This window comes from Natrix helvetica, assembly GCF_964273705.1.
Source record: "Natrix helvetica genome assembly, chromosome: 13".
In the NCBI taxonomy this organism is placed as follows: Eukaryota; Metazoa; Chordata; class Lepidosauria; order Squamata; family Natricidae; genus Natrix; species Natrix helvetica.
This window is the reverse complement of record NC_138557.1, coordinates 18,886,685-18,896,666: the sequence shown is the minus strand read 5'-3', so window position 1 is coordinate 18,896,666 and position 9,982 is coordinate 18,886,685. Positions and strand designations below refer to the sequence as shown.

The window sequence follows — 9,982 nt, the reverse complement described above, 5'->3', positions numbered from 1 at the left end:
CTCCAAGTGGCTAGAGGTAGTCCTGATGACATCCACTACCACAGATGCAGTCATCAAGGTGCTACAGAAGCTGTTCACAACTCACAGTTTCCCCGACATGCTAGTGTCAGACAATGGCCCACAATTCACGGCCAGGGGTTTTGAGGAGTTCTTTGTGGCACATGTAATCCGACATGCCCTAGTCACATAGTTTCATCCGGCTTCCAATGGCCAGGTGGAGCGTATGGTGAGATCCGCAAAGGAAGCCCTCAACAAGATGGGCCTGGGCAACTGGCAAATGCGAATAGACCACTACCTACTAATACAACACATCTCACCCAGCCCCACTACTGGAAGAAGCCCAACCGAACTCCTCATGGGCTGCCATCTCAGGTCCCACCTGGACCAGCTACACCCCAACTATTCCACAGAAACACCCCGATTCCACGAGCAAGGTCAGATCATTCAGCATAGGCGACCTGGTATACGCACACAATTACACAGAGGGGGGCTCTGTGGATACCTGCGACCATCGTCGGCATCACCGGCCCGAGATCCTACTCGGTAAGACTCGAGGACGGACGACATTGGAGGAGGCACATCGACCAACTCCGGGGCCAACTAACCAACTCCTCACTCCGACAACCAACAGTGATTCCTCCACAACTCGAGCAGCACCACCTCCCGACTGTTCCGGATGCATCACGGGACTTATCTGACGTCGATGAGGACTGGGCAGAACCACCACCAGAAGTTCAAGCCGGGCCTACGAAAGTTTCCAGGAGGTTCCATCAGGCGGGTCCGAAGAAGCGACATGTCCATCCAACCTGCGTGAGGGCAACCAGCAAACTGAACTGTGCAGCTCCAGCCGGGCAACGCAAAGGCCCGCCTACTTACAGGACTACGTTACCAGTTAGAATGTTCCATCCTAAAGGGGAGAGGTGTTAGATACTCGCCCCCCCTGCTATTGGAGCTAAACTATAGAAGTCTCCACTCAGGTCCTCTGTTGCCGGCGGGAGGGACTCCTCCGGTACCATCCACGAGGCAGTGCCAGCTGGTGGCGCCCAGGAGTAGGGCCTTCTCTGTGATGGGCCCGACCCTCTGGAATGACCTCCTCCCGGACATCAGAACAACTACCGATCTCCGCTCCTTCCGTAAGAAGCTTAAAACCCACCTGTTTGGTTTAGCTGGCCTGGCCTAATCCCAGTTTAGTCCCTCAATTCTGCACTTTTAAATTTTTAGGGGTTGGTTTGAAGTTGATTTTTTAATTTTTATTATTCTGTACAGCTTTAGGTTTAATTTGATTTTAAGTGTATTTATTCTTTGTATATGGTTTTTAATGTGCCTGTACACCGCCCCGAGTCCCTTCGGGGAGAGGGGGCGGTCTATAAATAAAAAAAAACTGAAACTGATTGGCTGAGAGGCTGGACAGCTCTCATTTAAAAAGGGGAGCTGGCCGACCATCTCCTCAGTGGATGTTTGCACGTACTTCAATAAAGAGCTGTTATCGCTAGCCTTTTGTGTCTTCCTTTACCCGATCGAACAATAGGGTCTCCTACTTTAGCAGGGGCTGGACTAGAAGACCTCCAGGGTCCCTTCCAGCTCTATTCTAGATTTCTTTTTGTATTCTATCTCACCTATGAGAGTCACATGAATATATCATAATTTACAATGTGTATTTTTGAACGACTCCCTTAATTCATTCAAAGGTCATAAAATCGATCATGGACCCAGGGTGACTTGGTTTATGACCGACGCAATTTACAACCGATAATGCTGGGCTCATTCACGGCTGAACCTTGAGAGGCCTCCCTGTAACAGATATGAGGAGGGGACCAGGGCTTAGCCCCCTTCCTGGCTTAACAAACTAAGTTGACAAATGTTGCATGGTTTCCAAAGGCGATCACGGCCCATGGGAAAAGGCCATGTGGGATCCAGAGGTTTTCCTGAAGGCTTTGATTCAATGGTCCATCTATGTGGATAATAAGGAGAATCTTTTTGGAGGACGTTAGATCTGCCCCCAGGGGAGTGTTCAGCTCTTGGCATCTGCCCTACTCTACGTGCTTCAATTTCTGCCGGAAGACAGCGTGGAGATGTCCTAGACATCATCGATGACCGATGGTGGCCACCACCCTTCTCCATTGGCACCTGTGGCTCTGGGACCTTCTCGTGGCTTCCTCTCTCTCTAATTAAATTGTCCTGGCTTTCTCTGTTTCCAAAATCTCCCTGCTAGGTCCTTATCTTCATGCTTCCTTCCTTTCCCCAAAGATCAGCTGGAAGAGAGGTGCCCAGAGGGTCCTTGGTTGCCCCCTTCCCCTCTTTGGAAGAGCTTTATAGCTCCCACTGCCTTAAGAAAGTTTCAAACACCCTTAAAGATCCATCTCCTCCTGGGCACCCTTTTTTTTAACTATTGCCATCTGGCAGAGGGTACAGGACAATAAAAACAAGGACAAGTAGACTGAAAAAGAGCTCCCATCCCAGAGCAGTAATTATCTTGAATTCTACTGTAGAGGGCAACAGAAATGCAATATCAGGCGTTTTCAATTTCATCGTATAGAATGTATAGTTCTATACAATTATATAATTTATTTTAATGTATAATATACTGTACACTAAAGAAGGCACAACTTTGTTGTATGAGGTGCCAAGACAATAAAATAAAGGATTAAACTATTTAACTATCATAATTTGGTCTTGGAGATGCTCCGGGTGACTTTGGAGAGGAACTGGCTTCTAATGAGAGCAGGGTTGATCCGATGGCTATACAGCTGGAAGATTACATCCATGGACTCAGCTGCAGCCTGAGCCACGGAGGCTTCACGATCCTCTAGCAGATCCTGGAGACCTGGAAGGAATCCAGAAAAGAAATGATTACTGGGATCCAACCCTGATCAGGGCCAGAGCTTCTGGAGAGAAAGTCTCCGCTTCAAGCGAGGGGATTTTGAAACTCACCCAGGAAAACTTCTTCGATTTGTTTGGAAATCACCAGATCCCGTGTCATGTATTGTGCGCAGCAGCCTAGACACATGCAAAGAAAAGGTTGGTGGAGTTGGCAGAGACGGCTAAATCGACTGATTCAAGAAAGAAAACGCAGAATTCTTTTATTTCTACTTGGAAGAGGCCCTTTGGGACTTACGGGATGGTCCCAGGAATTGGATCTGTCTAGAGATGGAATGGAAAGAATTTCACACGACACGTACTTATGACGATTGCAGAGTCTTGGGGGTCACCTGATCACTTTTTGCAACCTTTAGGTGAGCAAACTCCGGAAGGAAGCCAGATTCACTTAACAACCACGTGACTCACTTAACAACCATAGCGATACCCTTAAGAAAGGGGGCCGTGTGTGTGTGTGTGAGAGAGAGATAATGGTCAGCATGCCAGGCCTTAGGCCGCCCGCCTGCCCTGGTTTTTCCTCCCCTCCTTCCAGAGTTTGCATTTGGGGTTACCAATTAAGAGGGCAGCTGCCTCTCGGGATGAAGGATTCTGGCTCTTTAGGAATTCCACCATCTGCTCCAACATTTCAGGCAGGTTTTCCTTGCATCGATTGATCTGGGGAACACAAGGCCACAAACAAGGCAATGAACTCTGTAGCTTCCTCTTTTTTTCTTTCTAAGGTTTCTAGTCCTCATGTCCTCAACAACAATGTCTTCAATAACATATTGAATTTTATTATATTCAGTATGTTAGCCAACTGTACTATACTAAACTATATTATTATTATACTACATTTTATTATACTAAACAAAATTATTATGCTATACTGGACGTGACTGGACTAGACTGGACTATCATACAATGCAATGCAATATAACATTATTACAGTATATAGTATAGTGAAAAAAGAATAGAAAAAGAAAAGGGAAAGAAAGATGATAAGGAAATGGCTTCTGGTCTTATAAATGCATTTATGTTTTGCCCCCTTTACATCGTAATTTCCCTTTTCCACAAACTGCCATTTCTAATCCTCAAACCCACAAATCAGCAAGGTTTCTAGTCGTCATGGTGGCAACCATGCTGTTCCCAAGGGAACAACAACCCAAGAAGAATCCCTCTAGTCAGTTTAGTGTAGTGGTTGAGGCCTCAGGCAACAAACCAGGAGCCGGTGAGTTCTAGTCCCTCCTTTGGGATGAAAGCCCGATGGGTGACTTGGGGAGTTCTAGTCCTGCCTTAGGCATGAAAGCTGGCTGGGTGACTTTGGTCCAGTCCCTCTCTCTCAGGGCAGCCTACCTCACAGGCTTGTTGGGAAGGAAATCGGAGGAGGAGGAGGAGGGGAGGAGGAGAAACATTGGGGACGTCCACCATCTTGAATGATTTATCAAAAGAAGGCAGGAGAGAAAGAAAATATATTTCATCCAGAAGAAAAGGAGCCAGCTGGGCTCCTACTTACCACCTCCGAGCAGATGCTGGAATACATGCTCTGGAGACTGGTGTAAATCTTGTAGTCAAACAAAGTCTCTGGAAACTCCTTCCACTTCATAAAGGAGACGCAGGAGGTCAGGGTTTTCCTGGAGACCTGGGCCGAGGGAGGAAAGGAGGCATCAGAGGAGCCGATTCTGAGGTTATCCATCTTCGGCAGAGAAAAGCCAGACTTCTCCTTGTTCAGAGGTGGGAAAGGGAATGAGCCACCCCAAGAGGAAGCTAACACAGGGCAAGGGCCCCCCTGAAGGCCAGAGTTCCCCAGAATTCAACCCTGATTCTCTTCTATTGGTACCAGGCAAACAATCAAGCAGAAAACAACCCCCTAATCCAAGAACAACCCAACAGAAAACCTGCACCCACATCAAAATGATCGGGCATTAAGCAGAGGTCAAACCCTCCCTTCCAACCTACTGATGCTGTCACCTAATTGGGTCAGGAAAGGCCTGCAAGAAAACAACCAGGTTCAGAGAGCACCAAGGACCTCACAACTTCAGGATTGTCCAGAATGCCTTCTCCAGAGGGTCGACATGATGCAACCATGTTGCCCTGAGTGAAGATGGGGGTACAGCGTGGTCTCATGGAGAAGGGAGCATGAAGAGAGCAGGAGCTTAGTTGACCCCGCCCTTCAACTCACCTCTTGGGTCCAACGATTAGCCAACTGGATGACGAGAGGAATCAGGCTGCGCAGGATGGATTTGGTCAGATTCCGCTCTGTCTCCCTGACCCCTTTTAAGACCAGGCCAAAAAGGGTGATGGAGGTGTTGTGCAACTCGGTGTCCTCCTACGAAGGAAGAGAAACGGGTCAGTCCCTCCAATAGCATTCAGGAAGTGGGAGGCGGTGTGAGAACCTAGAAGAACAAACTGCAACACACACAACAGTCAGCTGAGCAAAAACTGAGAGTAGAAATTTCGGATGAGAAAACATCTCAAATTTGATTCTTCTTTGTTTCCTGAAATAGAAAGGCAGGGAGGGATCCACTAAACCTACAATAAAAGCCTTCATCACCCCCATCCTCTTCATCTGATCTGCCTCAGTTTCCCACTCACGAGACAAAGGAAGAGGAGTCTGGCAACTGTTTCTCTAGACAAGGCCATGGGGATGGTTAGCCATGGGTGTAAAAGGCTTGCAGACCAACCTCTATGGTGTGATCGAGGGAGCTGTTTTCCCATCTTAGCAGCCTTCAGATGTGGGGACTTCAACCTCTGGAGTTCTCAGGCCAGCAGAGTTGAGACCCACACACCTTAAAGAGTCTGAGATCAAGCAACACCAATCTGGATTTTTAATAAATATGGAGAGTGATTGATAGTGGCTTGGTGAAGCTGAAGAGAGTGGGAACCTTCTCCAGCTCTCTGGAAGGGCTCAAGGATCATCTTCAAGCTCACACACTCTTTTAGATGAGAACAGCACAGTTATTGCTGAACTATTTCTAAGCCTTTTTGATAAAATTGGAATTCTGCAGATGGTACCCAGCCATCTTTATGGGAGAAAAAGAGAGAGGGAGGGAGGGAGGGAGAGGAAGAGAGAGGGGGGTGGATTAGTTTGTCGTGATTTGGTTGATGTACATCAGCAAAATACTTCCCCAGGACCGGAATAAGATTGACAGCTTTCCATCCATAGGTTTGAACTTTCAGATACCAGAATAGGAACTTAAGAGTCCGTAGGGATTCCTTTGCCACACTTTTTTCTGGGTGACAAGCACAGTTGACCACAGGGACTAGCACCGGCTCTAACATCGAATTCTGGGGGAAGGAGGGAAAAAAGGGAGCAATTAAACATGGTCCCTGGAGTTCTCTGAATCTACGAATGACAAACACAGAGAAGCCCCCAGAACCTAGAATCACAGGGTTGAAAAGGAACTTGGAGGTCATCTAGTCCAACCCCCTGCTCATGCAGAGACCTTATACCGTTTCAGACCAGTGGTTGTTCAGTCTCTTCTTGAAAACCTTTAGTGTTGGAGCACCCACAACCTCTGGAGGCAAGTCGTTCCACTGGTGAATTGTCCTCATTGTCAGGGAATTTCTCCTTAGTTCCAGGTTGCTTCTCTCCTTCATTAGTTCCCATCCATTGCTTCTTGTTCTCCTTTCAGGGGCTTCGGGGAATCAGTTGCCCCCCCCTTTTTTGTGGAAGCACTTCAAATATTAAAAGTCTCATCTCATCCCAGCCCCACTTTTTGTTGTTAGACTAAAACTACCTAGTTCCCCAATTCTTCCTCCTATGCTTTGCCTCCGCTCCACACTTCAGCTTTCAGAGTTAAACCTACCATCATGTGCCCCATTTCAAGCACATAAACATGTGCACTTGGAACATACAACACGGCATAGCAGAGTCAGAAGGGACCTTGGAGGTCTTCTAGTCCAACCCCTGCTCGAGCAGGAGATTCTATACCATGAATGGTTTTCCAATCTCTTTTGGAAAACCCACACGTTCTGGAGATAAGTCCTTCCATTGGTTGATTGCTCTCACCGTTAGGAAAATTTCTCCTTAATTCCAGGCTGATTCTCTCCTTGGTTAGTTTCCAACCATTCTTTCTCCTCTTTCTTTCTTTTGACCACCTGGTCTTTGTAGGAGCCCCTCAAATATTGGAACAGGTGCCATCCTGTCTCCCCTAGTCCTTCTTTTCATTAGACTAGGCATTCCCAGTTCCTGTAAGCGTTCTTCGTATGCTCTTGGGTTGCAATGATAAGAAAACTGGATGAGATGTATAAATGGAGAAAACCATAACACCCAGCATCCCAGGTGGAGGTTTCCCGTGATCTCCAATCCTGCAAGGGAAGATCTTGGGGAAATAGCTGGGCGTGAGGAAGCTGGATGATTGTTAGGTCAGCTCAGGGGCTTCCTCATCCCAGGGGTTTGATGCAAAACACTCCATCACTGGAGGTTTTTAAGAAGAGAGTAGACAGTCACTTATCTGAATTAGCTTAGATTCTCCTGCTTGAGCAGAAGGCTGGACTAGAAGACCGCCAAGGTCTCTACTACTAGGAAAACCAGTAGTAATGGTTGTCCAGTCTCTTCTTGAAAGCCTCCAGTGTTGGAGCACCCACAACCTCTGGAGGCAAGTCGTTCAACTGGTTAATTGTTCTCAGTATCGGGAAATTTCTCCGTAGGTCTAGGTTGCTTCTCTCGATTAGTTTCCAACCGTTGCTTCTTGTTCTGCTTTAGATGTCCTCCAAGAGGATCTGTCTCCAAATTGATCCTTCAGATCTTCCAGGGATGCCCCCATCACTGTAGCTGACGGCATCCTCTTTCTGGTGGTTGTCTTCTCCTCCTCCTTATACCCTTCCTAGCCTTGTAGACTTCCCAGAAAGGTCACACCTGCTGCTCCCTTGAAAGTCCCTCACTTCCTGCCCCCCATCTCTTACCTCCAAGGGGTGCTGGAGAAGATACCCCAGACCACGAATAGCAAATATTTGGATGAGGGGATATGGCTGAGCCATCCAGGCTTGGAGGACATCAAGGATGTCCTTTATGATGAAGTATTCTCCGAACTCCGGGTGATAGAGAAGCTGGGGAAGAAGAGTGGAGAGACGAAGCATTAGCAAAACAAAGGAAGGGAACTTTCCTCAGAGCCTCTACGAAGAGATGCCACATTCAACCATTACGGGGAGAGGAAAAGACAGTCCTCGTTTAGTGACTGCGGAAAGTCACCATGGCACTGACAAAAGGGACAATTCCATTTTTCAGACTTATGACCATTGATCACGGTCACCTGACCAAAAATTGGATATTTGAGGGTCCGTATTTATGACAGTTGCAGTGTTTAGAAGTTACGTGATCCATTTTGTGACCATCTGATAAGCCAAGTAATATGTCGAGGACTACAGTATTGCAAAAGGTAGTGCAAATGATAGTTGTAAGAATACAAAACTGCCTATACTGCAAAGAGGAAAAGGAATTTGGGGTCATTGAGTCTTCCTCCCTCCCTCCCTCCTTCTCTCCCTCCCTCCCTGCCTCTTTCTCTCTCTCCCATTCCACCGATTAACAGAATAAGAGGAGACCTTGGAGGTCTTCTAGTCCAACCCCTTGACCAAGCAGGAGACCATCTACTATGTCAGACAAATGGCTCTCCAGTCTCTTCTTCAAGGCCTCCAGTGATGGAGCCCCCACAACTTCAAGTTCCTAACCATAAAGTCCTCGTGAACCCTGTGCAACGTTCCTGGAGATCCACAATGTTGTGGTGCATCACAATGTCTCCTCACCTCTGAGAAGAACACCATGCCTATTGTCTTCTCCCTTAAATCGGGATGGTGCAGGTAGTTGTTGGCCTGTCTGAACATCACCTTCAGCTCCACTTTAGAGTAGTTGAAGAGTTTCCTAAAGGCATAAAGGACACTACAATTTATTCAAAGTTAGTTTAATAAAGGGGGAGTTAAAGCACAAGAATAGTAACGTGTTAAAATTAGTTAGCTTATGTTAGTGTATGGTTGTTAAATGTTTACACCCTGTACTTTGCTCTGGAAGGGCGGGGAGAGGGAAGGGGTGATAGTTGTAGAATTTATTAAAAATTTTAATTAAAAAAAAAAGTTTCCTAAAGATCAAATAGGGAGAAATCAGACAAGATCTGCTGGTGAGTGAGGAGAAAATCACCAAGCTAGAGAAAAGATTATCTGAATTATGGATAAATGAATTACTCAATGAATTAGTCCATTTAGATAATGTCTCACCCTCCCTCTCTTTCTCTGTCTTTCTCTCCCTCTCCTTCCCATCCTCCCTCTTCATCTCATTCTCTCTCTCCTTTTATGTCTCCTTCTTACACTTCCTCTCTTTCTCTCTCTTTCTCTCCTCCTCCTCCATCTCTTCTCCCTCCCTCTCTTTCCCTCTCCCTCACTTTCTCTCTCTCTGCCTCTTCCTCCTCCTCTCCCTCTGCCCTCCCCTCCCCTCTATCACCCTCCCTCTTCCCATCTCTCTCTCTCTTCCTCCCCTCTTCCCTCCCTCTTCCCCCTCCCCCTCACTTTCTCTCACTCTGCCCCTTCTTCTTCCTCCTCTCTCTCTGCCTTCTCCTCCCTCTCTCACCCACTGACACTTATAGCCAAGCTCTTTGGACTTTGAAGTTCTTACTGGACCAGGTGGAAAATGGCCTCAAACAGACTATCTGGGCTCAAGAGCATCTCCCAGCATCCCACCATCCCCAAATCTTTGTACTCCTCTTTGTATCCAGCAGACACGATGAGGTTTTTGATCGCCTGCACTGCCGTGCTAAATCAAAGAAAGGGAGAAGAGTTGGTGCCAATCCTTCGGCCGATGCCCCCTGCAAAGGCCAGGCTTACCCTGATGCCAACCGGCCTCCCGCTGCCCTTCAAGAGAGCTCCAGGTTTCACTTGGCGGCTTATGCAACAACCACAAAACACAACAGCAAATCAGCCTCCCTTTATTTCTTCCCCCTCCAGTGATATCCTGTTGGATCCAGATTGGGCCCAGGAGATTCCTTACCCCAAATGGTCGATCTGTTCTGAAAGGTCTGTGACTCGGCTGGACTTCTTGGCCCCACTCTTGCTGGCTCCCAGGAGGAAGTACAGCTGCGTGACCAGGGTGAGGAGCAGGTTGGAGAATTTGTTGTGGAGGAGCTCAGCAGGAGGGACAGGA

At 47.4% G+C, this 9,982-nt stretch overlaps 1 long non-coding RNA gene across 1 annotated transcript; it reads right to left on the bottom strand.

The window, feature by feature from the left end:
- Window positions 1-2,612: 2,612 nt before the first annotated feature.
- LOC309398496 lies at window positions 2,613-4,434 on the bottom strand. The gene is made up of 3 exons (XR_014176414.1): window positions 4,370-4,434; window positions 2,932-2,997; window positions 2,613-2,824 (listed from the first exon to the last, which is right to left on the bottom strand). It is a non-coding gene; the product is annotated as an uncharacterized lncRNA (long non-coding RNA).
- Window positions 4,435-9,982: the final 5,548 nt, after the last annotated feature.